Source organism: Brachionichthys hirsutus, unplaced genomic scaffold (genome assembly GCF_040956055.1).
Source record: "Brachionichthys hirsutus isolate HB-005 unplaced genomic scaffold, CSIRO-AGI_Bhir_v1 contig_387, whole genome shotgun sequence".
In the NCBI taxonomy this organism is placed as follows: Eukaryota; Metazoa; Chordata; class Actinopteri; order Lophiiformes; family Brachionichthyidae; genus Brachionichthys; species Brachionichthys hirsutus.
This window is the reverse complement of record NW_027180386.1, coordinates 34276-58884: the sequence shown is the minus strand read 5'-3', so window position 1 is coordinate 58884 and position 24609 is coordinate 34276. Positions and strand designations below refer to the sequence as shown.

Below are 24609 nucleotides of genomic sequence, written 5' to 3'. Positions count from 1 at the left end.
GCTCTTCCACTTGACCTCTCACACCCAAAGCAAGAATCATACCTCTTGACCATTCAGTCACTCATCTTCTGAACCGCTTTATCTGTAACCATGTCATGCTGGACCTATCCCAGCAGTCTGGGCAAGAGGCGGAGTACACCATCGACAAACTGCCAGTTCATCGCAGGGCCACACATAGAGAATCAGTCACGCACACTCACAACTATGGCCTATTTAGTGTAACCAATTCACCCAATTTGCATGTTTTTGGTGACGGGATGAAGCGGGACAACTCGGAGAGCAACCACGCAGACATGGGGAGAACATGCACGGTCCTCACAGAAAGTCCTCAAGTCAGATTCCAACCTGTGACCTTCTTGCTGTGAGGCAACAGCCCCACCATGCTGTCCACCTCGAGACCAATCCTCGGCAAATTAGACACAATGCCCTTTTCCATTTGCTAAACTTTCAATTCAGATGGAGTTAAGAAGCAAACTGAAGGGCTCGTCCGGGAATTGAACCCAGGACCTCTCACACCCAAAGCGAGAATCATGCCTCTAGACCAACGAGCCACAATTTGCAGGAATGCAAGCAAGAATATCACAGGTTCAAATGAAACTTGGGCCCTTTGTGTAAGGGCTTTGCATATTCCCTCATTGTCTATGTGGATTCTCCCCGGCTTCCTCCCACCTCTGAAAACATGCTACTGGGGTGATTTGGTTATGCTAAATTGTCTGTATGTGTTGCCCTGAGGTGAACCTGCGGTGAACATGCGGCTTGTGCAAGCTGTACCCCACCTCTCGCCCATAGACTGCTGGGACAGGCACCAGCAGATCCAGCAACTCAGATTTCTGATCAAAGCAATTGAGAAAATGAACGAATGAAGTATGTGTTAAAAATACTTGTGACTGTGCCCCATGCAGACAAGAGTGCTAAAAGCTGCTCTCAAACGGCGTCTTGGTTGTAATGTGAGGGCTCGTCCGGGAATTGAACCCGGGACCTCTCGCACCCTAAGCGAGAATCATACTCCTAGACCAACGAGCCACAACTTGCCACTCTCGACCAGCTTGTTTATGGGTCAATTAATGGTATTTTTTGTTTTCATGTCCTTGCCAAAGATGGAATTCAATTCCTTGGTTCTTAGCTGCATTGCGATGTGATCCTTGTATTTTTCGACAGGAAAAGGATAAAAGTCTATTTACCCACGAAAGAAATGCTGCGTTTCTTGCTGAAAGTTGTTTTTTTGCCCTTGAAATTTTTAGATTTTGACTTGAACTGAAGAAACATTGGACTTTCGCACAGTTTCAGGGCAATGCTATTTTAGTCTTGGTACCTATTTTGTTACTGTGAAACAATTACAAAAGATAGAGGGCTCTTCCACTTGACCTCTCACACCCAAAGCAAGAATCATACCTCTTGACCATTCAGTCACTCATCTTCTGAACCGCTTTATCTGTAACCATGTCATGCTGGACCTATCCCAGCAGTCTGGGCAAGAGGCGGAGTACACCATCGACAAACTGCCAGTTCATCGCAGGGCCACACATAGAGAATCAGTCACGCACACTCACAACTATGGCCTATTTAGTGTAACCAATTCACCCAATTTGCATGTTTTTGGTGACGAGATGAAGCGGGACAACTCGGAGAGCAACCACGCAGACATGGGGAGAACATGCAAGGTCCTCACAGAAAGTCCTCAAGTCAGATTCCAACCTGTGACCTTCTTGCTGTGAGGCAACAGCCCCACCATGCTGTCCACCTCGAGACCAATCCTCGGCAAATTAGACACAATGCCCTTTTCCATTTGCTAAACTTTCAATTCAGATGGAGTTAAGAAGCAAACTGAAGGGCTCGTCCGGGAATTGAACCCAGGACCTCTCACACCCAAAGCGAGAATCATGCCTCTAGACCAACGAGCCACAATTTGCAGGAATGCAAGCAAGAATATCACAGGTTCAAATGAAACTTGGGCCCTTTGTGTAAGGGCTTTGCATATTCCCTCATTGTCTATGAGGATTCTCCCCGGCTTCCTCGCACCTCTGAAAACATGCTACTGGGGTGATTTGGTTATGCTAAATTGTCTGTATGTGTTGCCCTGAGGTGAACCTGCGGTGAACATGCGGCTTGTGCAAGCTGTACACCACCTCTCACCCATAGACTGCTGGGACAGGCGCCAGCAGATCCAGCAACTCAGATTTCTGATCAAAGCAATTGAGAAAATGAACGAATGAAGTATGTGTTAAAAATACTTGTGACTGTGCCCCATGCAGACAAGAGTGCTAAAAGCTGCTCTCAAACGGCGTCTTGGTTGTAATGTGAGGGCTCGTCCGGGAATTGAACCCGGGACCTCTCGCACCCTAAGCGAGAATCATACTCCTAGACCAACGAGCCACAACTTGCCACTCTCGACCAGCTTGTTTATGGGTCAATTAATGGTATTTTTTGTTTTCATGTCCTTGCCAAAGATGGAATTCAATTCCTTGGTTCTTAGCTGCATTGCGATGTGATCCTTGTATTTTTCGACAGGAAAAGGATAAAAGTCTATTTACCCACGAAAGAAATGCTGCGTTTCTTGCTGAAAGTTGTTTTTTTGCCCTTGAAATTTTTAGATTTTGACTTGAACTGAAGAAACATTGGACTTTCGCACAGTTTCAGGGCAATGCTATTTTAGTCTTGGTACCTATTTTGTTACTGTGAAACAATTACAAAAGATAGAGGGCTCTTCCACTTGACCTCTCACACCCAAAGCAAGAATCATACCTCTTGACCATTCAGTCACTCATCTTCTGAACCGCTTTATCTGTAACCATGTCATGCTGGACCTATCCCAGCAGTCTGGGCAAGAGGCGGAGTACACCATCGACAAACTGCCAGTTCATCGCAGGGCCACACATAGAGAATCAGTCACGCACACTCACAACTATGGCCTATTTAGTGTAACCAATTCACCCAATTTGCATGTTTTTGGTGACGGGATGAAGCGGGACAACTCGGAGAGCAACCACGCAGACATGGGGAGAACATGCACGGTCCTCACAGAAAGTCCTCAAGTCAGATTCCAACCTGTGACCTTCTTGCTGTGAGGCAACAGCCCCACCATGCTGTCCACCTCGAGACCAATCCTCGGCAAATTAGACACAATGCCCTTTTCCATTTGCTAAACTTTCAATTCAGATGGAGTTAAGAAGCAAACTGAAGGGCTCGTCCGGGAATTGAACCCAGGACCTCTCACACCCAAAGCGAGAATCATGCCTCTAGACCAACGAGCCACAATTTGCAGGAATGCAAGCAAGAATATCACAGGTTCAAATGAAACTTGGGCCCTTTGTGTAAGGGCTTTGCATATTCCCTCATTGTCTATGAGGATTCTCCTCGGCTTCCTCGCACCTCTGAAAACATGCTACTGGGGTGATTTGGTTATGCTAAATTGTCTGTATGTGTTGCCCTGAGGTGAACCTGCGGTGAACATGCGGCTTGTGCAAGCTGTACACCACCTCTCACCCATAGACTGCTGGGACAGGCGCCAGCAGATCCAGCAACTCAGATTTCTGATCAAAGCAATTGAGAAAATGAACGAATGAAGTATGTGTTAAAAATACTTGTGACTGTGCCCCATGCAGACAAGAGTGCTAAAAGCTGCTCTCAAACGGCGTCTTGGTTGTAATGTGAGGGCTCGTCCGGGAATTGAACCCGGGACCTCTCGCACCCTAAGCGAGAATCATACTCCTAGACCAACGAGCCACAACTTGCCACTCTCGACCAGCTTGTTTATGGGTCAATTAATGGTATTTTTTGTTTTCATGTCCTTGCCAAAGATGGAATTCAATTCCTTGGTTCTTAGCTGCATTGCGATGTGATCCTTGTATTTTTCGACAGGAAAAGGATAAAAGTCTATTTACCCACGAAAGAAATGCTGCGTTTCTTGCTGAAAGTTGTTTTTTTGCCCTTGAAATTTTTAGATTTTGACTTGAACTGAAGAAACATTGGACTTTCGCACAGTTTCAGGGCAATGCTATTTTAGTCTTGGTACCTATTTTGTTACTGTGAAACAATTACAAAAGATAGAGGGCTCTTCCACTTGACCTCTCACACCCAAAGCAAGAATCATACCTCTTGACCATTCAGTCACTCATCTTCTGAACCGCTTTATCTGTAACCATGTCATGCTGGACCTATCCCAGCAGTCTGGGCAAGAGGCGGAGTACACCATCGACAAACTGCCAGTTCATCGCAGGGCCACACATAGAGAATCAGTCACGCACACTCACAACTATGGCCTATTTAGTGTAACCAATTCACCCAATTTGCATGTTTTTGGTGACGGGATGAAGCGGGACAACTCGGAGAGCAACCACGCAGACATGGGGAGAACATGCACGGTCCTCACAGAAAGTCCTCAAGTCAGATTCCAACCTGTGACCTTCTTGCTGTGAGGCAACAGCCCCACCATGCTGTCCACCTCGAGACCAATCCTCGGCAAATTAGACACAATGCCCTTTTCCATTTGCTAAACTTTCAATTCAGATGGAGTTAAGAAGCAAACTGAAGGGCTCGTCCGGGAATTGAACCCAGGACCTCTCACACCCAAAGCGAGAATCATGCCTCTAGACCAACGAGCCACAATTTGCAGGAATGCAAGCAAGAATATCACAGGTTCAAATGAAACTTGGGCCCTTTGTGTAAGGGCTTTGCATATTCCCTCATTGTCTATGAGGATTCTCCCCGGCTTCCTCGCACCTCTGAAAACATGCTACTGGGGTGATTTGGTTATGCTAAATTGTCTGTATGTGTTGCCCTGAGGTGAACCTGCGGTGAACATGCGGCTTGTGCAAGCTGTACACCACCTCTCACCCATAGACTGCTGGGACAGGCGCCAGCAGATCCAGCAACTCAGATTTCTGATCAAAGCAATTGAGAAAATGAACGAATGAAGTATGTGTTAAAAATACTTGTGACTGTGCCCCATGCAGACAAGAGTGCTAAAAGCTGCTCTCAAACGGCGTCTTGGTTGTAATGTGAGGGCTCGTCCGGGAATTGAACCCGGGACCTCTCGCACCCTAAGCGAGAATCATACTCCTAGACCAACGAGCCACAACTTGCCACTCTCGACCAGCTTGTTTATGGGTCAATTAATGGTATTTTTTGTTTTCATGTCCTTGCCAAAGATGGAATTCAATTCCTTGGTTCTTAGCTGCATTGCGATGTGATCCTTGTATTTTTCGACAGGAAAAGGATAAAAGTCTATTTACCCACGAAAGAAATGCTGCGTTTCTTGCTGAAAGTTGTTTTTTTGCCCTTGAAATTTTTAGATTTTGACTTGAACTGAAGAAACATTGGACTTTCGCACAGTTTCAGGGCAATGCTATTTTAGTCTTGGTACCTATTTTGTTACTGTGAAACAATTACAAAAGATAGAGGGCTCTTCCACTTGACCTCTCACACCCAAAGCAAGAATCATACCTCTTGACCATTCAGTCACTCATCTTCTGAACCGCTTTATCTGTAACCATGTCATGCTGGACCTATCCCAGCAGTCTGGGCAAGAGGCGGAGTACACCATCGACAAACTGCCAGTTCATCGCAGGGCCACACATAGAGAATCAGTCACGCACACTCACAACTATGGCCTATTTAGTGTAACCAATTCACCCAATTTGCATGTTTTTGGTGACGGGATGAAGCGGGACAACTCGGAGAGCAACCACGCAGACATGGGGAGAACATGCACGGTCCTCACAGAAAGTCCTCAAGTCAGATTCCAACCTGTGACCTTCTTGCTGTGAGGCAACAGCCCCACCATGCTGTCCACCTCGAGACCAATCCTCGGCAAATTAGACACAATGCCCTTTTCCATTTGCTAAACTTTCAATTCAGATGGAGTTAAGAAGCAAACTGAAGGGCTCGTCCGGGAATTGAACCCAGGACCTCTCACACCCAAAGCGAGAATCATGCCTCTAGACCAACGAGCCACAATTTGCAGGAATGCAAGCAAGAATATCACAGGTTCAAATGAAACTTGGGCCCTTTGTGTAAGGGCTTTGCATATTCCCTCATTGTCTATGTGGATTCTCCCCGGCTTCCTCCCACCTCTGAAAACATGCTACTGGGGTGATTTGGTTATGCTAAATTGTCTGTATGTGTTGCCCTGAGGTGAACCTGCGGTGAACATGCGGCTTGTGCAAGCTGTACCCCACCTCTCGCCCATAGACTGCTGGGACAGGCACCAGCAGATCCAGCAACTCAGATTTCTGATCAAAGCAATTGAGAAAATGAACGAATGAAGTATGTGTTAAAAATACTTGTGACTGTGCCCCATGCAGACAAGAGTGCTAAAAGCTGCTCTCAAACTGCATCTTGGTTGTAATGTGAGGGCTCGTCCGGGAATTGAACCCGGGACCTCTCGCACCCTAAGCGAGAATCATACTCCTAGACCAACGAGCCACAACTTGCCACTCTCGACCAGCTTGTTTATGGGTCAATTAATGGTATTTTTTGTTTTCATGTCCTTGCCAAAGATGGAATTCAATTCCTTGGTTCTTAGCTGCATTGCGATGTGATCCTTGTATTTTTCGACAGGAAAAGGATAAAAGTCTATTTACCCATGAAAGAAATGCTGCGTTTCTTGCTGAAAGTTGTTTTTTTGCCCTTGAAATTTTTAGATTTTGACTTGAACTGAAGAAACATTGGACTTTCGCACAGTTTCAGGGCAATGCTATTTTAGTCTTGGTACCTATTTTGTTACTGTGAAACAATTACAAAAGATAGAGGGCTCTTCCACTTGACCTCTCACACCCAAAGCAAGAATCAAACCTCTTGACCATTCAGTCACTCATCTTCTGAACCGCTTTATCTGTAACCATGTCATGCTGGACCTATCCCAGCAGTCTGGGCAAGAGGCGGAGTACACCATCGACAAACTGCCAGTTCATCGCAGGGCCACACATAGAGAATCAGTCACGCACACTCACAACTATGGCCTATTTAGTGTAACCAATTCACCCAATTTGCATGTTTTTGGTGACGGGATGAAGCGGGACAACTCGGAGAGCAACCACGCAGACATGGGGAGAACATGCAAGGTCCTCACAGAAAGTCCTCAAGTCAGATTCCAACCTGTGACCTTCTTGCTGTGAGGCAACAGCCCCACCATGCTGTCCACCTCGAGACCAATCCTCGGCAAATTAGACACAATGCCCTTTTCCATTTGCTAAACTTTCAATTCAGATGGAGTTAAGAAGCAAACTGAAGGGCTCGTCCGGGAACTGAACCCAGGACCTCTCACACCCAAAGCGAGAATCATGCCTCTAGACCAACGAGCCACAATTTGCAGGAATGCAAGCAAGAATATCACAGGTTCAAATGAAACTTGGGCCCTTTGTGTAAGGGCTTTGCATATTCCCTCATTGTCTATGTGGATTCTCCCCGGCTTCCTCCCACCTCTGAAAACATGCTACTGGGGTGATTTGGTTATGCTAAATTGTCTGTATGTGTTGCCCTGAGGTGAACCTGCGGTGAACATGCGGCTTGTGCAAGCTGTACCCCACCTCTCGCCCATAGACTGCTGGGACAGGCACCAGCAGATCCAGCAACTCAGATTTCTGATCAAAGCAATTGAGAAAATGAACGAATGAAGTATGTGTTAAAAATACTTGTGACTGTGCCCCATGCAGACAAGAGTGCTAAAAGCTGCTCTCAAACGGCGTCTTGGTTGTAATGTGAGGGCTCGTCCGGGAATTGAACCCGGGACCTCTCCCACCCTAAGCGAGAATCATACTCCTAGGCCAACGAGCCACAACTTGCCACTCTCGACCAGCTTGTTTATGGGTCAATTAATGGTATTTTTTGTTTTCATGTCCTTGCCAAAGATGGAATTCAATTCCTTGGTTCTTAGCTGCATTGCGATGTGATCCTTGTATTTTTCGACAGGAAAAGGATAAAAGTCTATTTACCCACGAAAGAAATGCTGCGTTTCTTGCTGAAAGTTGTTTTTTTGCCCTTGAAATTTTTAGATTTTGACTTGAACTGAAGAAACATTGGACTTTCGCACAGTTTCAGGGCAATGCTATTTTAGTCTTGGTACCTATTTTGTTACTGTGAAACAATTACAAAAGATAGAGGGCTCTTCCACTTGACCTCTCACACCCAAAGCAAGAATCATACCTCTTGACCATTCAGTCACTCATCTTCTGAACCGCTTTATCTGTAACCATGTCATGCTGGACCTATCCCAGCAGTCTGGGCAAGAGGCGGAGTACACCATCGACAAACTGCCAGTTCATCGCAGGGCCACACATAGAGAATCAGTCACGCACACTCACAACTATGGCCTATTTAGTGTAACCAATTCACCCAATTTGCATGTTTTTGGTGACGGGATGAAGCGGGACAACTCGGAGAGCAACCACGCAGACATGGGGAGAACATGCAAGGTCCTCACAGAAAGTCCTCAAGTCAGATTCCAACCTGTGACCTTCTTGCTGTGAGGCAACAGCCCCACCATGCTGTCCACCTCGAGACCAATCCTCGGCAAATTAGACACAATGCCCTTTTTCATTTGCTAAACTTTCAATTCAGATGGAGTTAAGAAGCAAACTGAAGGGCTCGTCCGGGAATTGAACCCAGGACCTCTCACACCCAAAGCGAGAATCATGCCTCTAGACCAACGAGCCACAATTTGCAGGAATGCAAGCAAGAATATCACAGGTTCAAATGAAACTTGGGCCCTTTGTGTAAGGGCTTTGCATATTCCCTCATTGTCTATGTGGATTCTCCCCGGCTTCCTCCCACCTCTGAAAACATGCTACTGGGGTGATTTGGTTATGCTAAATTGTCTGTATGTGTTGCCCTGAGGTGAACCTGCGGTGAACATGCGGCTTGTGCAAGCTGTACCCCACCTCTCGCCCATAGACTGCTGGGACAGGCACCAGCAGATCCAGCAACTCAGATTTCTGATCAAAGCAATTGAGAAAATGAACGAATGAAGTATGTGTTAAAAATACTTGTGACTGTGCCCCATGCAGACAAGAGTGCTAAAAGCTGCTCTCAAACGGCGTCTTGGTTGTAATGTGAGGGCTCGTCCGGGAATTGAACCCGGGACCTCTCGCACCCTAAGCGAGAATCATACTCCTAGACCAACAAGCCACAACTTGCCACTCTCGACCAGCTTGTTTATGGGTCAATTAATGGTATTTTTTGTTTTCATGTCCTTGCCAAAGATGGAATTCAATTCCTTGGTTCTTAGCTGCATTGCGATGTGATCCTTGTATTTTTCGACAGGAAAAGGATAAAAGTCTATTTACCCACGAAAGAAATGCTGCGTTTCTTGCTGAAAGTTGTTTTTTTGCCCTTGAAATTTTTAGATTTTGACTTGAACTGAAGAAACATTGGACGTTCGCACAGTTTCAGGGCAATGCTATTTTAGTCTTGGTACCTATTTTGTTACTGTGAAACAATTACAAAAGATAGAGGGCTCTTCCACTTGACCTCTCACACCCAAAGCAAGAATCATACCTCTTGACCATTCAGTCACTCATCTTCTGAACCGCTTTATCTGTAACCATGTCATGCTGGACCTATCCCAGCAGTCTATGGGCAAGAGGCGGAGTACACCATCGACAAACTGCCAGTTCATCGCAGGGCCACACATAGAGAATCAGTCACGCACACTCACAACTATGGCCTATTTAGTGTAACCAATTCACTCAATTTGCATGTTTTTGGTGATGGGATGAAGCGGGACAACCCGGAGAGCACCCACGCAGACATGGGGAGAACATGCAAAGTCCTCACAGAAAGGCCTCAAGCCAGATTCCAACCTGTGACCTTCTTGCTGTGAGGCAACAGCCCCACCATGCTGTCCACCTCGAGACCAATCCTTGGCAAATTAGACACAATGCCCTTTTCCATTTGCTAAACTTTCAATTCAGATGGAGTTAAGAGGCAAACTAAAGGGCTCGTCTGGGAATTGAACCCAGGACCTCCCACACCCGAAGCGAGAATCATGCCTCTAGACCAACGAGCCACAATTTGCAAGAATGCAAGCAAGAATATCACAGGTTCAAATGAAACTTGGGCCCTTTGTGTAAGGGCTTTGCATATTCCCTCATTGTCTATGAGGATTCTCCCCGGCTTCCTCGCACCTCTGAAAACATGCTACTGGGGTGATTTGGTTATGCTAAATTGTCTGTATGTGTTGCCCTGAGGTGAACCTGCGGTGAACATGCGGCTTGTGCAAGCTGTACCCCACCTCTCACCCATACACTGCTGGGACAGGCGCCAGCAGATCCAGCAACTCAGATTTCTGATCAAAGCAATTAAGAAAATGAACGAATGAAGTATGTGTTAAAAATACTTGTGACTGTGCCCCATGCAGACAAGAGTGCTAAAAGCTGCTCTCAAATGGCATCTTGGTTGTAACGTAAGGGCTCGTCCGGGAACTGAACCCGGGACCTCTCGCACCCTAAGCGAGAATCATACTCCTAGACCAACGAGCCACAACTTGCCGCTGCCAACCATCTTGTTTATGGGTCAATTAATGGTATTTTTTGTTTTCATGTCCTTGCCAAAGATGGAATTCAATTCCTTGGTTCTTAGCTGCATTGCGATGTGATCCTTGTATTTTTCGACAGGAAAAGGATAAAAGTCTATTTACCCATGAAAGAAATCCTGCGTTTCTTGCTGAAAGTTGTTTTTTTGCCCTTGAAATTTTTAGATTTTGACTTGAACTGAAGAAACATTGGACTTTCGCACAGTTTCAGGGCAATGCTATTTTAGTCTTGGTACCTATTTTGTTACTGTGAAACAATTACAAAAGATAGAGGACTCTTCCACTTGACCTCTCACACCCAAAGCAAGAATCATACCTCTTGACCATTCAGTCACTCATCTTCTGAACCGCTTTATCTGTAACCATGTCATGCTGGACCTATCCCAGCAGTCTGGGCAAGAGGCGGAGTACACCATCGACAAACTGCCAGTTCATCGCAGGGCCACACATAGAGAATCAGTCACGCACACTCACAACTATGGCCTATTTAGTGTAACCAATTCACCCAATTTGCATGTTTTTGGTGACGGGATGAAGCGGGACAACTCGGAGAGCAACCACGCAGACATGGGGAGAACATGCAAGGTCCTCACAGAAAGTCCTCAAGTCAGATTCCAACCTGTGACCTTCTTGCTGTGAGGCAACAGCCACACCACGCTGTCCACCTCGAGACCAATCCTCGGCAAATTAGACACAATGCCCTTTTCCATTTGCTAAACTTTCAATTCAGATGGAGTTAAGAAGCAAACTGAAGGGCTCGTCCGGGAATTGAACCCAGGACCTCTCACACCCAAAGCGAGAATCACGCCTCTAGACCAACGAGCCACAATTTGCAGGAATGCAAGCAAGAATATCACAGGTTCAAATGAAACTTGGGCCCTTTGTGTAAGGGCTTTGCATATTCCCTCATTGTCTATGTGGATTCTCCCCGGCTTCCTCCCACCTCTGAAAACATGCTACTGGGGTGATTTGGTTATGCTAAATTGTCTGTATGTGTTGCCCTGAGGTGAACCTGCGGTGAACATGCGGCTTGTGCAAGCTGTACCCCACCTCTCGCCCATAGACTGCTGGGACAGGCACCAGCAGATCCAGCAACTCAGATTTCTGATCAAAGCAATTGAGAAAATGAACGAATGAAGTATGTGTTAAAAATACTTGTGACTGTGCCCCATGCAGACAAGAGTGCTAAAAGCTGCTCTCAAACGGCGTCTTGGTTGTAATGTGAGGGCTCGTCCGGGAATTGAACCCGGGACCTCTCGCACCCTAAGCAAGAATCATACTCCTAGACCAACGAGCCACAACTTGCCACTCTCGACCAGCTTGTTTATGGGTCAATTAATGGTATTTTTTGTTTTCATGTCCTTGCCAAAGATGGAATTCAATTCCTTGGTTCTTAGCTGCATTGCGATGTGATCCTTGTATTTTTCGACAGGAAAAGGATAAAAGTCTATTTACCCACGAAAGAAATGCTGCGTTTCTTGCTGAAAGTTGTTTTTTTGCCCTTGAAATTTTTAGATTTTGACTTGAACTGAAGAAACATTGGACTTTCGCACAGTTTCAGGGCAATGCTATTTTAGTCTTGGTACCTATTTTGTTACTGTGAAACAATTACAAAAGATAGAGGGCTCTTCCACTTGACCTCTCACACCCAAAGCAAGAATCATACCTCTTGACCATTCAGTCACTCATCTTCTGAACCGCTTTATCTGTAACCATGTCATGCTGGACCTATCCCAGCAGTCTATGGGCAAGAGGCGGAGTACACCATCGACAAACTGCCAGTTCATCGCAGGGCCACACATAGAGAATCAGTCACGCACACTCACAACTATGGCCTATTTAGTGTAACCAATTCACCCAATTTGCATGTTTTTGGTGATGGGATGAAGCGGGACAACCCGGAGAGCACCCACGCAGACATGGGGAGAACATGCAAAGTCCTCACAGAAAGGCCTCAAGCCAGATTCCAACCTGTGACCTTCTTGCTGTGAGGCAACAGCCCCACCATGCTGTCCACCTCGAGACCAATCCTTGGCAAATTAGACACAATGCCCTTTTCCATTTGCTAAACTTTCAATTCAGATGGAGTTAAGAGGCAAACTGAAGGGCTCGTCTGGGAATTGAACCCAGGACCTCCCACACCCGAAGCGAGAATCATGCCTCTAGACCAACGAGCCACAATCTGCAAGAATGCAAGCAAGAATATCACAGGTTCAAATGAAACTTGGGCCCTTTGTGTAAGGGCTTTGCATATTCCCTCATTGTCTATGAGGATTCTCCCCGGCTTCCTCGCACCTCTGAAAACATGCTACTGGGGTGATTTGGTTATGCTAAATTGTCTGTATGTGTTGCCCTGAGGTGAACCTGCGGTGAACATGCGGCTTGTGCAAGCTGTACCCCACCTCTCACCCATAGACTGCTGGGACAGGCGCCAGCAGATCCAGCAACTCAGATTTCTGATCAAAGCAATTAAGAAAATGAACGAATGAAGTATGTGTTAAAAATACTTGTGACTGTGCCCCATGCAGACAAGAGTGCTAAAAGCTGCTCTCAAATGGCATCTTGGTTGTAACGTAAGGGCTTGTCCGGGAACTGAACCCGGGACCTCTCGCACCCTAAGCGAGAATCATACTCCTAGACCAACGAGCCACAACTTGCAGCTGCCAACCGTCTTGTTTATGGGTCAATTAATGGTATTTTTTGTTTTCATGTCCTTGCCAAAGATGGAATTCAATTCCTTGGTTCTTAGCTGCATTGCGATGTGATCCTTGTATTTTTCGACAGGAAAAGGATAAAAGTCTATTTACCCATGAAAGAAATGCTGCGTTTCTTGCTGAAAGTTGTTTTTTTGCCCTTGAAATTTTTAGATTTTGACTTGAACTGAAGAAACATTGGACTTTCGCACAGTTTCAGGGCAATGCTATTTTAGTCTTGGTACCTATTTTGTTACTGTGAAACAATTACAAAAGATAGAGGGCTCTTCCACTTGACCTCTCACACCCAAAGCAAGAATCATACCTCTTGACCATTCAGTCACTCATCTTCTGAACCGCTTTATCTGTAACCATGTCATGCTGGACCTATCCCAGCAGTCTGGGCAAGAGGCGGAGTACACCATCGACAAACTGCCAGTTCATCGCAGGGCCACACATAGAGAATCAGTCACGCACACTCACAACTATGGCCTATTTAGTGTAAGCAATTCACCCAATTTGCATGTTTTTGGTGACGGGATGAAGCGGGACAACTCGGAGAGCAACCACGCAGACATGGGGAGAACATGCAAGGTCCTCACAGAAAGTCCTCAAGTCAGATTCCAACCTGTGACCTTCTTGCTGTGAGGCAACAGCCACACCAAGCTGTCCACCTCGAGACCAATCCTCGGCAAATTAGACACAATGCCCTTTTCCATTTGCTAAACTTTCAATTCAGATGGAGTTAAGAAGCAAACTGAAGGGCTCGTCCGGGAATTGAACCCAGGACCTCTCACACCCAAAGCTAGAATCATGCCTCTAGACCAACGAGCCACAATTTGCAGGAATGCAAGCAAGAATATCACAGGTTCAAATGAAACTTGGGCCCTTTGTGTAAGGGCTTTGCATATTCCCTCATTGTCTATGTGGATTCTCCCCGGCTTCCTCCCACCTCTGAAAACATGCTACTGGGGTGATTTGGTTATGCTAAATTGTCTGTATGTGTTGCCCTGAGGTGAACCTGCGGTGAACATGCGGCTTGTGCAAGCTGTACCCCACCTCTCGCCCATAGACTGCTGGGACAGGCACCAGCAGATCCAGCAACTCAGATTTCTGATCAAAGCAATTGAGAAAATGAACGAATGAAGTATGTGTTAAAAATACTTGTGACTGTGCCCCATGCAGACAAGAGTGCTAAAAGCCGCTCTCAAACAGCGTCTTGGTTGTAATGTGAGGGCTCGTCCGGGAATTGAACCCGGGACCTCTCGCACCCTAAGCGAGAATCATACTCCTAGACCAACAAGCCACAACTTGCCACTCTCGACCAGCTTGTTTATGGGTCAATTAATGGTATTTTTTGTTTTCATGTCCTTGCCAAAGATGGAATTCAATTCCTTGGTTCTTAGCTGCATTGCGATGTGATCCTTGTATTTTTCGACAGGAAAAGGATAAAAGTCTATTTACCCACGAAAGAAATGCTGCGTTTCTTGCTGAAAGTTGTTTTTTTGCCCTTGAAATTTTTAGATTTTGACTTGAACTGAAGAAACATTGGACTTTCGCACAGTTTCAGGGCAATGCTATTTTAGTCTTGGTACCTATTTTGTTACTGTGAAACAATTACAAAAGATAGAGGGCTCTTCCACTTGACCTCTCACACCCAAAGCAAGAATCATACCTCTTGACCATTCAGTCACTCATCTTCTGAACCGCTTTATCTGTAACCATGTCATGCTGGACCTATCCCAGCAGTCTATGGGCAAGAGGCGGAGTACACCATCGACAAACTGCCAGTTCATCGCAGGGCCACACATAGAGAATCAGTCACGCACACTCACAACTATGGCCTATTTAGTGTAACCAATTCACCCAATTTGCATGTTTTTGGTGATGGGATGAAGCGGGACAACCCGGAGAGCACCCACGCAGACATGGGGAGAACATGCAAAGTCCTCACAGAAAGGCCTCAAGCCAGATTCCAACCTGTGACCTTCTTGCTGTGAGGCAACAGCCCCACCATGCTGTCCACCTCGAGACCAATCCTTGGCAAATTAGACACAATGCCCTTTTCCATTTGCTAAACTTTCAATTCAGATGGAGTTAAGAGGCAAACTGAAGGGCTCGTCTGGGAATTGAACCCAGGACCTCCCACACCCGAAGCGAGAATCATGCCTCTAGACCAACGAGCCACAATTTGCAAGAATGCAAGCAAGAATATCACAGGTTCAAATGAAACTTGGGCCCTTTGTGTAAGGGCTTTGCATATTCCCCCATTGTCTATGAGGATTCTCCCCGGCTTCCTCGCACCTCTGAAAACATGCTACTGGGGTGATTTGGTTATGCTAAATTGTCTGTATGTGTTGCCCTGAGGTGAACCTGCGGTGAACATGCGGCTTGTGCAAGCTGTACCCCACCTCTCGCCCATAGACTGCTGGGACAGGCACCAGCAGATCCAGCAACTCAGATTTCTGATCAAAGCAATTGAGAAAATGAACGAATGAAGTATGTGTTAAAAATACTTGTGACTGTGCCCCATGCAGACAAGAGTGCTAAAAGCTGCTCTCAAATGGCATCTTGGTTGTAACGTAAGGGCTTGTCCGGGAACTGAACCCGGGACCTCTCGCACCCTAAGCGAGAATCATACTCCTAGACCAACGAGCCACAACTTGCCGCTGCCAACCATCTTGTTTATGGGTCAATTAATGGTATTTTTTGTTTTCATGTCCTTGCCAAAGATGGAATTCAATTCCTTGGTTCTTAGCTGCATTGCGATGTGATCCTTGTATTTTTCGACAGGAAAAGGATAAAAGTCTATTTACCCACGAAAGAAATGCTGCGTTTCTTGCTGAAAGTTGTTTTTTTGCCCTTGAAATTTTTAGATTTTGACTTGAACTGAAGAAACATTGGACTTTCGCACAGTTTCAGGGCAATGCTATTTTAGTCTTGGTACCTATTTTGTTACTGTGAAACAATTACAAAAGATAGAGGGCTCTTCCACTTGACCTCTCACACCCAAAGCAAGAATCATACCTCTTGACCAGTCAGTCACTCATCTTCTGAACCGCTTTATCTGTAACCATGTCATGCTGGACCTATCCCAGCAGTCTGGGCAAGAGGCGGAGTACACCATCGACAAACTGCCAGTTCATCGCAGGGCCACACATAGAGAATCAGTCACGCACACTCACAACTATGGCCTATTTAGTGTAACCAATTCACCCAATTTGCATGTTTTTGGTGACGGGATGAAGCGGGACAACTCGGAGAGCAACCACGCAGACATGGGGAGAACATGCAAGGTCCTCACAGAAAGTCCTCAAGTCAGATTCCAACCTGTGACCTTCTTGCTGTGAGGCAACAGCCACACCATGCTGTCCACCTCGAGACCAATCCTCGGCAAATTAGACACAATGCCCTTTTCCATTTGCTAAACTTTCAATTCAGATGGAGTTAAGAAGCAAACTGAAGGGCTCGTCCGGGAATTGAACCCAGGACCTCTCACACCCAAAGCTAGAATCATGCCTCTAGACCAACGAGCCACAATTTGCAGGAATGCAAGCAAGAATATCACAGGTTCAAATGAAACTTGGGCCCTTTGTGTAAGGGCTTTGCATATTCCCTCATTGTCTATGTGGATTCTCCCCGGCTTCCTCCCACCTCTGAAAACATGCTACTGGGGTGATTTGGTTATGCTAAATTGTCTGTATGTGTTGCCCTGAGGTGAACCTGCGGTGAACATGCGGCTTGTGCAAGCTGTACCCCACCTCTCGCCCATAGACTGCTGGGACAGGCACCAGCAGATCCAGCAACTCAGATTTCTGATCAAAGCAATTGAGAAAATGAACGAATGAAGTATGTGTTAAAAATACTTGCGACTGTGCCCCATGCAGACAAGAGCGCTAAAAGCTGCTCTCAAACAGCGTCTTGGTTGTAATGTGAGGGCTCGTCCGGGAATTGAACCCGGGACCTCTCGCACCCTAAGCGAGAATCATACTCCTAGACCAACGAGCCACAACTTGCCACTCTCGACCAGCCTGTTTATGGGTCAATTAATGGTATTTTTTGTTTTCATGTCCTTGCCAAAGATGGAATTCAATTCCTTGGTTCTTAGCTGCATTGCGATGTGATCCTTGTATTTTTCGACAGGAAAAGGATAAAAGTCTATTTACCCACAAAAGAAATGCTGCGTTTCTTGCTGAAAGTTGTTTTTTTGCCCTTGAAATTTTTAGATTTTGACTTGAACTGAAGAAACATTGGACTTTCGCACAGTTTCAGGGCAATGCTATTTTAGTCTTGGTACCTATTTTGTTACTGTGAAACAATTACAAAAGATAGAGGGCTCTTCCACTTGACCTCTCACACCCAAAGCAAGAATCATACCTCTTGACCATTCAGTCACTCATCTTCTGAACTGCTTTATCTGTAACCATGTCATGCTGGACCTATCCCAGCAGTCTATGGGCAAGAGGCGGAGTACACCATCGACAAACTGCCAGTTCATCGCAGGGCCACACATAGAGAATCAGTCACGCACACTCACAACTATGGCCTATTTAGTGTAACCAATTCACCCAATTTGCATGTTTTTGGTGACGGGATGAAGCGGGACAACTCGGAGAGCAACCACGCAGACATGGGGAGAACATGCAAGGTCCTCACAGAAAGTCCTCAAGTCAGATTCCAACCTGTGACCTTCTTGCTGTGAGGCAACAGCCACACCATGCTGTCCACCTCGAGACCAATCCTCGGCAAATTAGACACAATGCCCTTTTCCATTTGCTAAACTTTCAATTCAGATGGAGTTAAGAAGCAAACTGAAGGGCTCGTCCGGGAATTGAACCCAGGACCTCTCACACCCAAAGCTAGAATCATGCCTCTAGACCAACGAGCCACAATTTGCAGGAATGCAAGCAAGAATATCACAGGTTCAAATGAAACTTGGGCCCTTTGTGTAAGGGCTTTGCATATTCCCTCATTGTCTATGTGGATTCTCCCCGGCTTCCTCCCACCTCTGAAAACATGCTACTGGGGTGATTTGGTTATGCTAAATTGTCTGTATGTGTTGCCCTGAGGTGAACCTGCGGTGAACATGCGGCTTGTGCAAGCTGTACCCCACCTCTCGCCCATAGACTGCTGGGACAGGCACCAGCAGATCCAGCAACTCAGATTTCTGATCAAAGCAATTGAGAAAATGAACGAATGAAGTATGTGTTAAAAATACTTGTGACTGTGCCCCATGCAGACAAGAGTGCTAAAAGCTGCTCTCAAACGGCGTCTTGGTTGTAATATGAGGGCTCGTCCGGGAATTGAACCCCGGACCTCTCGCACCCTAAGCGAGAACCATACTCCTAGACCAACGAGCCACAACTTGCCACTCTCGACCAGCTTGTTTATGGGTCAATTAATGGTATTTTTTGTTTTCATGTCCTTGCCAAAGATGGAATTCAATTCCTTGGTTCTTAGCTGCATTGCGATGTGATCCTTGTATTTTTCGACAGGAAAAGGACAAAAGTCTATTTACCCACGAAAGAAATGCTGCGTTTCTTGCTGAAAGTTGTTTTTTTGCCCTTGAAATTTTTAGATTTTGACTTGAACTGAAGAAACATTGGACTTTCGCACAGTTTCAGGGCAATGCTATTTTAGTCTTGGTACCTATTTTGTTACTGTGAAACAATTACAAAAGATAGAGGGCTCTTCCACTTGACCTCTCACACCCAAAGCAAGAATCATACCTCTTGACCATTCAGTCACTCATCTTCTGAACCGCTTTATCTGTAACCATGTCATGCTGGACCTATCCCAGCAGTCTATGGGCAAGAGGCGGAGTACACCATCGACAAACTGCCAGTTCATCGCAGGGCCACACATAGAGAATCAGTCACGCACACTCACAACTATGGCCTATTTAGTGTAACCAATTCACCCAATTTGCATGTTTTTGGTGATGGGATGAAGCGGGACAACCCGGAGAGCACCCACGCAGACATGGGGAGAACATGCAAAGTCCTCACAGAAAGGCCTCAAGCCAGATTCCAACCTGTGACCTTCTTGCTGTGAGGCAACAGCCCCACCATGCTGTCCACCTCGAGACCAATCCTTGGCAAATTAGACACAATGCCCTTTTCCATTTGCTAAACTTTCAATTCAGATGGAGTTAAGAGGCAAACTGAAGGGCTCGTCTGGGAATTGAACCCAGGACCTCCCACACCCGAAGCGAGAATCATGCCTCTAGACCAACTAGCCACAATTTGCAAGAATGCAAGCAAGAATATCACAGGTTCAAATGAAACTTGGGCCCTTTGTGTAAGGGCTTTGCATATTCCCTCATTGTCTATGAGGATTCTCCCCGGCTTCCTCCCACCTCTGAAAACATGCTACTGGGGTGATTTGGTTATGCTAAATTGTCTGTATGTGTTGCCCTGAGGTGAACCTGCGGTGAACATGCGGCTTGTGCAAGCTGTACCCCACCTCTCACCCATAGACTGCTGGGACAGGCGCCAGCAGATCCAGCAACTCAGATTTCTGATCAAAGCAATTAAGAAAATGAACGAATGAAGTATGTGTTAAAAATACTTGTGACTGTGCCCCATGCAGACAAGAGTGCTAAAAGCTGCTCTCAAATGGCATCTTGGTTGTAACGTAATGGCTCGTCCGGGAACTGAACCCGGGACCTCTCGCACCCTAGGCGGGAATCATACTCCTAGACCAACGAGCCACGACTAGCCGCTGTCAACCATCTTGTTTATGGGTCAATTAATGGTATTTTTCGTTTTCATGTCCTTGCCAAAGATGGAATTCAATTCCTTGGTTCTTAGCTGCATTGCGATGTGATCCTTGTATTTTTCGACAGGAAAAGGATAAAAGTCTATTTACCCACGAAAAAAATGCTGCGTTTCTTGCTGAAAGTTGTTTTTTTGCCCTTGAAATTTTTAGATTTTGACTTGAACTGAAGAAACATTGGACTTTCGCACAGTTTCAGGGCAATGCTATTTTAGTCTTGGTACCTATTTTGTTACTGTGAAACAATTACAAAAGATAGAGGGCTCTTCCACATGACCTCTCACACCCAAAGCAAGAATCATACCTCTTGACCATTCAGTCACTCATCTTCTGAACCGCTTTATCTGTAACCATGTCATGCTGGACCTATCCCAGCAGTCTATGGGCAAGAGGCGGAGTACACCATCAACAAACTGCCAGTTCATCGCAGGGCCACACATAGAGAATCAGTCACGCACACTCACAACTATGGCCTATTTAGTGTAACCAATTCACCCAATTTGCATGTTTTTGGTGATGGGATGAAGCGGGACAACCCGGACAGCACCCACGCAGACATGGGAAGAACATGCAAACTCCTCACAGAAAGGCCTCAAGTCAGATTCCAACCTGTTACCTTCTTGTTGTGAGGCAACAGCGTAAATTACTGCCCCACCGTGCTGTCCACCTCGACACCAATCCTCGGCAAATTAGACACAATGCCCTTTTCCATTTGTTCATCATCATTTCCTAACCGCTTATTCCGCTATCGGCTCGCGGGCCAAGCTGGAGCCAATCCCAGCAATCAATGGGCGAGAGGCAGGGGACACCCTGGACAAGCCGCCAGTTCATCGCAGGGCAACACAGAGACATACAACCAGCCACACACACACTCACACCTACGGCCAATTTAGTGTCACCAATCAGCCTAGGCTGCATGTGTTTGGTGATGGGATGAAGCGGGACAACCCGGAGAGCACCCACGCAGACATGGGGAGAACATGCAAACTTCTCACAGAAAGGCCTCAAGTCAGATTCTACACGGCGTTGTTTCCACATCAATGCCAACAGGTGGAATTGATAATTAAAAAACAATCCCAAAATGTCCAGGAAAAAAAAACGTTTTCAAGAAAAATGGGAAGGTATTCATTCATCCATTGTCCACCTTTAATGGTGCGCGACGTGTCACGTGACTGGGGCGACGCTGCATGCCCCGGAACATGTATGGCACCGCATATAAAGCCGGAAGAGTTCGGCCAGCGGGGGCATGACGAACAGCTGTTCTCGGCAAACGCCGAGAAAGGAAAATATTGCGCTAATAACCCGACGCCAGAGAAGAGCGCCAAACAAGATCTTACGAGTTTGCGCCCTTTGTTATGCAGAGCGAGGTACGTCCAAGACAATGTGCTGTACCCTGCAATCTGCTCGTTATGTTGAAACGCAGTATACACTGACGAGTGGTTATGGTTTTTGTTTAATGATTTAGTTTCACGGTGTTTGAAGGTGCTTGAAGGTGCTTCAATAAAGTACGCAAAGCAACTACACCCGTTGGTGACTCCCTGCACTTATTTCGACGCCTAGGGCTGCAACAATGGGTGAGAAGATGGGAAGGCAAATTCAATTCAATTCAATTCAGTTTTATTTCTATAGCGCCAGATCAGGAAGTCATCTCAAGGCATTTTACAGGATTAGCAGGGAAAGACCTGCCGTGAAAGACAGAACCCAACTTGACCCACAAAAGCAAGCACTTTGGAGACTGAAGCAAGGAAAAACTTCCCTTTGACAGGCAGAAACCTTGGACAGAACCTCGGCTCATGGTGGACAGCCATCTATCTGACCGGCTGGGTTGAGAGAGAGAGAGAGAGAGAGAGAATGGCAGCTCGGAGGAGAGTCAAAAACAAGGTGATGGATAGGGAAGCGACAGCAAGACAGAGCAGGAGCAGTCTAAAACAATACTTGTTTGTGCTTCAAGGAGAAAGACCGGTGTAGGGTTTGAACAAACCCTCTTCCGGTTCTTGTTCTCCGTAGTGGGTGCGTATTCAATGAGGAGAATGTGGGTTAAGATTAAGACATTTATATAATTAACAGATCAGTACAATTAGTTCGGATATCAGCGCTGAGGTTCGATCCTGTTTCGTGTGTCTGTCTCAGGTCCGAACAAAGGGCCGCTCTCCGCGCCCGTGTCTTTCAATGTCCATGAGTCCGTCCCCCTCAAGGTGGGGGTTCCACCCCAGCCAATCTAAGCCCATGTTTATCTGTGTTGTGTGACGTCACTGTTGTGATGCGTTCAATTGAAATCAGTCATTACAATAACAAACTAAATGTGGCGCTTTCCTAGTGGTGTCGGCATGTAATTACGTTGTGGAATCCCATCTAAATACGGAAATTCCCTACACCGGTATGTCTTGTGTGTTGTGAGGTGATGTCGGTTGTCAAAGAGTACAATCTACACCAGCATTTTGACACAAAACACAGAGCCAAGTACGCCAAAGCTAGCTTTCAAGAAATGCAACAAATTGCCCAAGAATTAAAAGGCAAACTGCGGTCACAGCAGAGTGTGTTCACAAAATCCACATCCAAAAACAATGTGGCAGTGAAAGCTAGCTTTATTGTGGCTGAAGAAATCCCCCACGCTTCCAAGTGTTTTTCAGAGGGCGTGTTTTTGAACCAGTGCATGCTGATGGTCTATGTGCAGGTATGTCCCAAACAGATACAGACTTTAAAAAATGTCAGTTTATCAAGAAACACTATCGGAATTATGGAACTCGCAGAAAACCTTGCAACACAGCTGGCCGAGGAGATACGCAGCTATACAGCTTTTTTATTAGCTGTGGATGAAAGCACAGTTAATACCGATACAGCGCAGTTATCCATTTTTATTAGAGGCGTGAAATCGGATCTCTCTGTCACTGAGGAGCTGTTGGATGATGCAGTAATCGATATAATCAATATGCTGTCATGGGCCAGCACTGGTGGCTTAACATCATGACACACTGAGCTCCTCCCTCTTTATCTGGTTATTCATGTTATAAATATATGTCAGTACCGTATTGGCCCGAATATAACACGATGTTTTTTGCATTGAAATTAGGCTGAAAAAGTCGGGTCGTGTTATATTCGGGGTCTAGACATTATACCCATTCTGAACGCTAGATGGCGCCAGATATCGTTACAACGAATGGTGAACTGAACTCCCCAGGCTAAAGCAAACGCCTATCCTATCATTATTTTATTGCAATGTTTTTCCTTATTTATATGTTGTGAGATGTGTCTGTGTGGATGTGTATGTGTGTGTGTGTGTGTGAGAGAGAAAGAGAGAGAGAGCGCAACTAGGAGACAGAGATATGCGAGCAATAGGAGGAAACTGAGTTTTGTTTAACAGTGCAAGTAAAATAAAGCAGCTTCAGTGATTCAGCACGTCTGGCCGGCGTCCATCTTGTGTTGCTGTGCTTCAGCCTTCGTCCCCAGCGTGGTCTGGAAGTTAACCCCGGAGGCGCTGGAGAACAACGATCCCCCCAGTTAGACTTCACTTTGATGGTTAATGCAGTTATTGCAATTTTGTTGTTTTATCACAGTAGATTGGTTTATTTACATTTTAAAAACCAGAAGCCATTCATTTACAAATGTGATTGCACTTTAGTTCACATATTTAAATGTTCAGATACTGTGAGACAGTTTTTGCATGATTTGAATAAGGCAAAATAACATGCTTTTTCTCTCGAATTTATTGTTATAATCATTTGTTTCAGATGTACTGTAATTATTTTCTGTATAAAAATTTAAATTGGTGTTCAAAAAGTATTTTCTCAAACTTGAGTCTTGAAAAAGAGGGGGTCGTGTTATATCCGGGCCAATACGGTAATCTCTCTCTCTTCCCCGTAGTCATGATCTCTCTCTCCCTCTGTTTGTCCCTCTTTCTCTTTCAGGTCCTTCTGTCCGTGGTGCTGCAGAACCTGAACCCGTGGCCCTCACCGCTGATGTCCACGTCGCCGGCATTAGCATTTCCATTCCTATTAATCTTGTTTTTGTCTGCTCCTGCTCTGTCTCACTATCACTTCCCTATCCATCTCTTTGTTTTTGACTTGTCTCCGACCTGCCATTCTCTCTCTCTCTCTCTTTCTCTCTCTCTCAACCCAGCCGGTCAGACAGATGACTGTCCACCATGAGCCTAGGTTCTGTCCAAGGTTTCTGCCTGTTAAAGGGAAGTTTTTCCTTGCCTCCGTTGCTCTTGTGGGTCAAGTTGGGTTCTGTGTTTCCCTGCAGGTCTTTCCCTGCTAATCCTGTAAAGTGCCTTGAGATGACTTTATGTTGTGATCTGGCGCTATATAAATAAAACTTAATTGAATTGAATTGAAATTGGATGTACCTGCAATACATGGTACCACGATGGGACGGGACATTTGCGTTGGAGAAGTCCATAATTAAAAATGCATTGCCCAGGGAAAACTTGGTGGGATTAACAACAGACGGTGCACTGGCAATTCGTGGAGGAAAAGTGTGCTTGGTTGGACTAATGAAGGAGAAATGCAAAAAATGAACTGTCACACGCCTCTGATAACATACCATTGCATTATCCACCAAGAAGCTTTGTGTGGGAAGGTGCTGGGGATGAATGATATAGTGACCACAGTC

General features: G+C 45.9%; 18 non-coding genes across 18 annotated transcripts; all 18 read right to left on the bottom strand.

Annotated features, from left to right (window-relative positions):
* Positions 1-479: 479 nt before the first annotated feature.
* Positions 480-551, bottom strand: trnap-ugg (transfer RNA proline (anticodon UGG)). The gene has a single exon. It is a non-coding gene; the product is annotated as a tRNA-Pro (tRNA).
* A 400-nt stretch (positions 552-951) lies between these two features.
* Positions 952-1023, bottom strand: trnap-agg (transfer RNA proline (anticodon AGG)). Its single transcript has one exon. It is a non-coding gene; the product is annotated as a tRNA-Pro (tRNA).
* An 806-nt stretch (positions 1024-1829) lies between these two features.
* On the bottom strand, positions 1830-1901 carry trnap-ugg (transfer RNA proline (anticodon UGG)). The gene has a single exon. It is a non-coding gene; the product is annotated as a tRNA-Pro (tRNA).
* A 400-nt stretch (positions 1902-2301) lies between these two features.
* trnap-agg (transfer RNA proline (anticodon AGG)) lies at positions 2302-2373 on the bottom strand. Its single transcript has one exon. It is a non-coding gene; the product is annotated as a tRNA-Pro (tRNA).
* Positions 2374-3179: 806 nt separating this feature from the next.
* trnap-ugg (transfer RNA proline (anticodon UGG)) lies at positions 3180-3251 on the bottom strand. Its single transcript has one exon. It is a non-coding gene; the product is annotated as a tRNA-Pro (tRNA).
* A 400-nt stretch (positions 3252-3651) lies between these two features.
* On the bottom strand, positions 3652-3723 carry trnap-agg (transfer RNA proline (anticodon AGG)). The gene has a single exon. It is a non-coding gene; the product is annotated as a tRNA-Pro (tRNA).
* An 806-nt stretch (positions 3724-4529) lies between these two features.
* Positions 4530-4601, bottom strand: trnap-ugg (transfer RNA proline (anticodon UGG)). The gene has a single exon. It is a non-coding gene; the product is annotated as a tRNA-Pro (tRNA).
* Positions 4602-5001: 400 nt separating this feature from the next.
* trnap-agg (transfer RNA proline (anticodon AGG)) lies at positions 5002-5073 on the bottom strand. Its single transcript has one exon. It is a non-coding gene; the product is annotated as a tRNA-Pro (tRNA).
* An 806-nt stretch (positions 5074-5879) lies between these two features.
* Positions 5880-5951, bottom strand: trnap-ugg (transfer RNA proline (anticodon UGG)). Its single transcript has one exon. It is a non-coding gene; the product is annotated as a tRNA-Pro (tRNA).
* Positions 5952-6351: 400 nt separating this feature from the next.
* Positions 6352-6423, bottom strand: trnap-agg (transfer RNA proline (anticodon AGG)). The gene has a single exon. It is a non-coding gene; the product is annotated as a tRNA-Pro (tRNA).
* A 2156-nt stretch (positions 6424-8579) lies between these two features.
* trnap-ugg (transfer RNA proline (anticodon UGG)) lies at positions 8580-8651 on the bottom strand. Its single transcript has one exon. It is a non-coding gene; the product is annotated as a tRNA-Pro (tRNA).
* Positions 8652-9051: 400 nt separating this feature from the next.
* Positions 9052-9123, bottom strand: trnap-agg (transfer RNA proline (anticodon AGG)). Its single transcript has one exon. It is a non-coding gene; the product is annotated as a tRNA-Pro (tRNA).
* Positions 9124-9931: 808 nt separating this feature from the next.
* On the bottom strand, positions 9932-10003 carry trnap-cgg (transfer RNA proline (anticodon CGG)). The gene has a single exon. It is a non-coding gene; the product is annotated as a tRNA-Pro (tRNA).
* A 1750-nt stretch (positions 10004-11753) lies between these two features.
* On the bottom strand, positions 11754-11825 carry trnap-agg (transfer RNA proline (anticodon AGG)). The gene has a single exon. It is a non-coding gene; the product is annotated as a tRNA-Pro (tRNA).
* An 808-nt stretch (positions 11826-12633) lies between these two features.
* On the bottom strand, positions 12634-12705 carry trnap-cgg (transfer RNA proline (anticodon CGG)). Its single transcript has one exon. It is a non-coding gene; the product is annotated as a tRNA-Pro (tRNA).
* A 1750-nt stretch (positions 12706-14455) lies between these two features.
* Positions 14456-14527, bottom strand: trnap-agg (transfer RNA proline (anticodon AGG)). Its single transcript has one exon. It is a non-coding gene; the product is annotated as a tRNA-Pro (tRNA).
* An 808-nt stretch (positions 14528-15335) lies between these two features.
* Positions 15336-15407, bottom strand: trnap-cgg (transfer RNA proline (anticodon CGG)). The gene has a single exon. It is a non-coding gene; the product is annotated as a tRNA-Pro (tRNA).
* Positions 15408-17157: 1750 nt separating this feature from the next.
* Positions 17158-17229, bottom strand: trnap-agg (transfer RNA proline (anticodon AGG)). The gene has a single exon. It is a non-coding gene; the product is annotated as a tRNA-Pro (tRNA).
* Positions 17230-24609: the final 7380 nt, after the last annotated feature.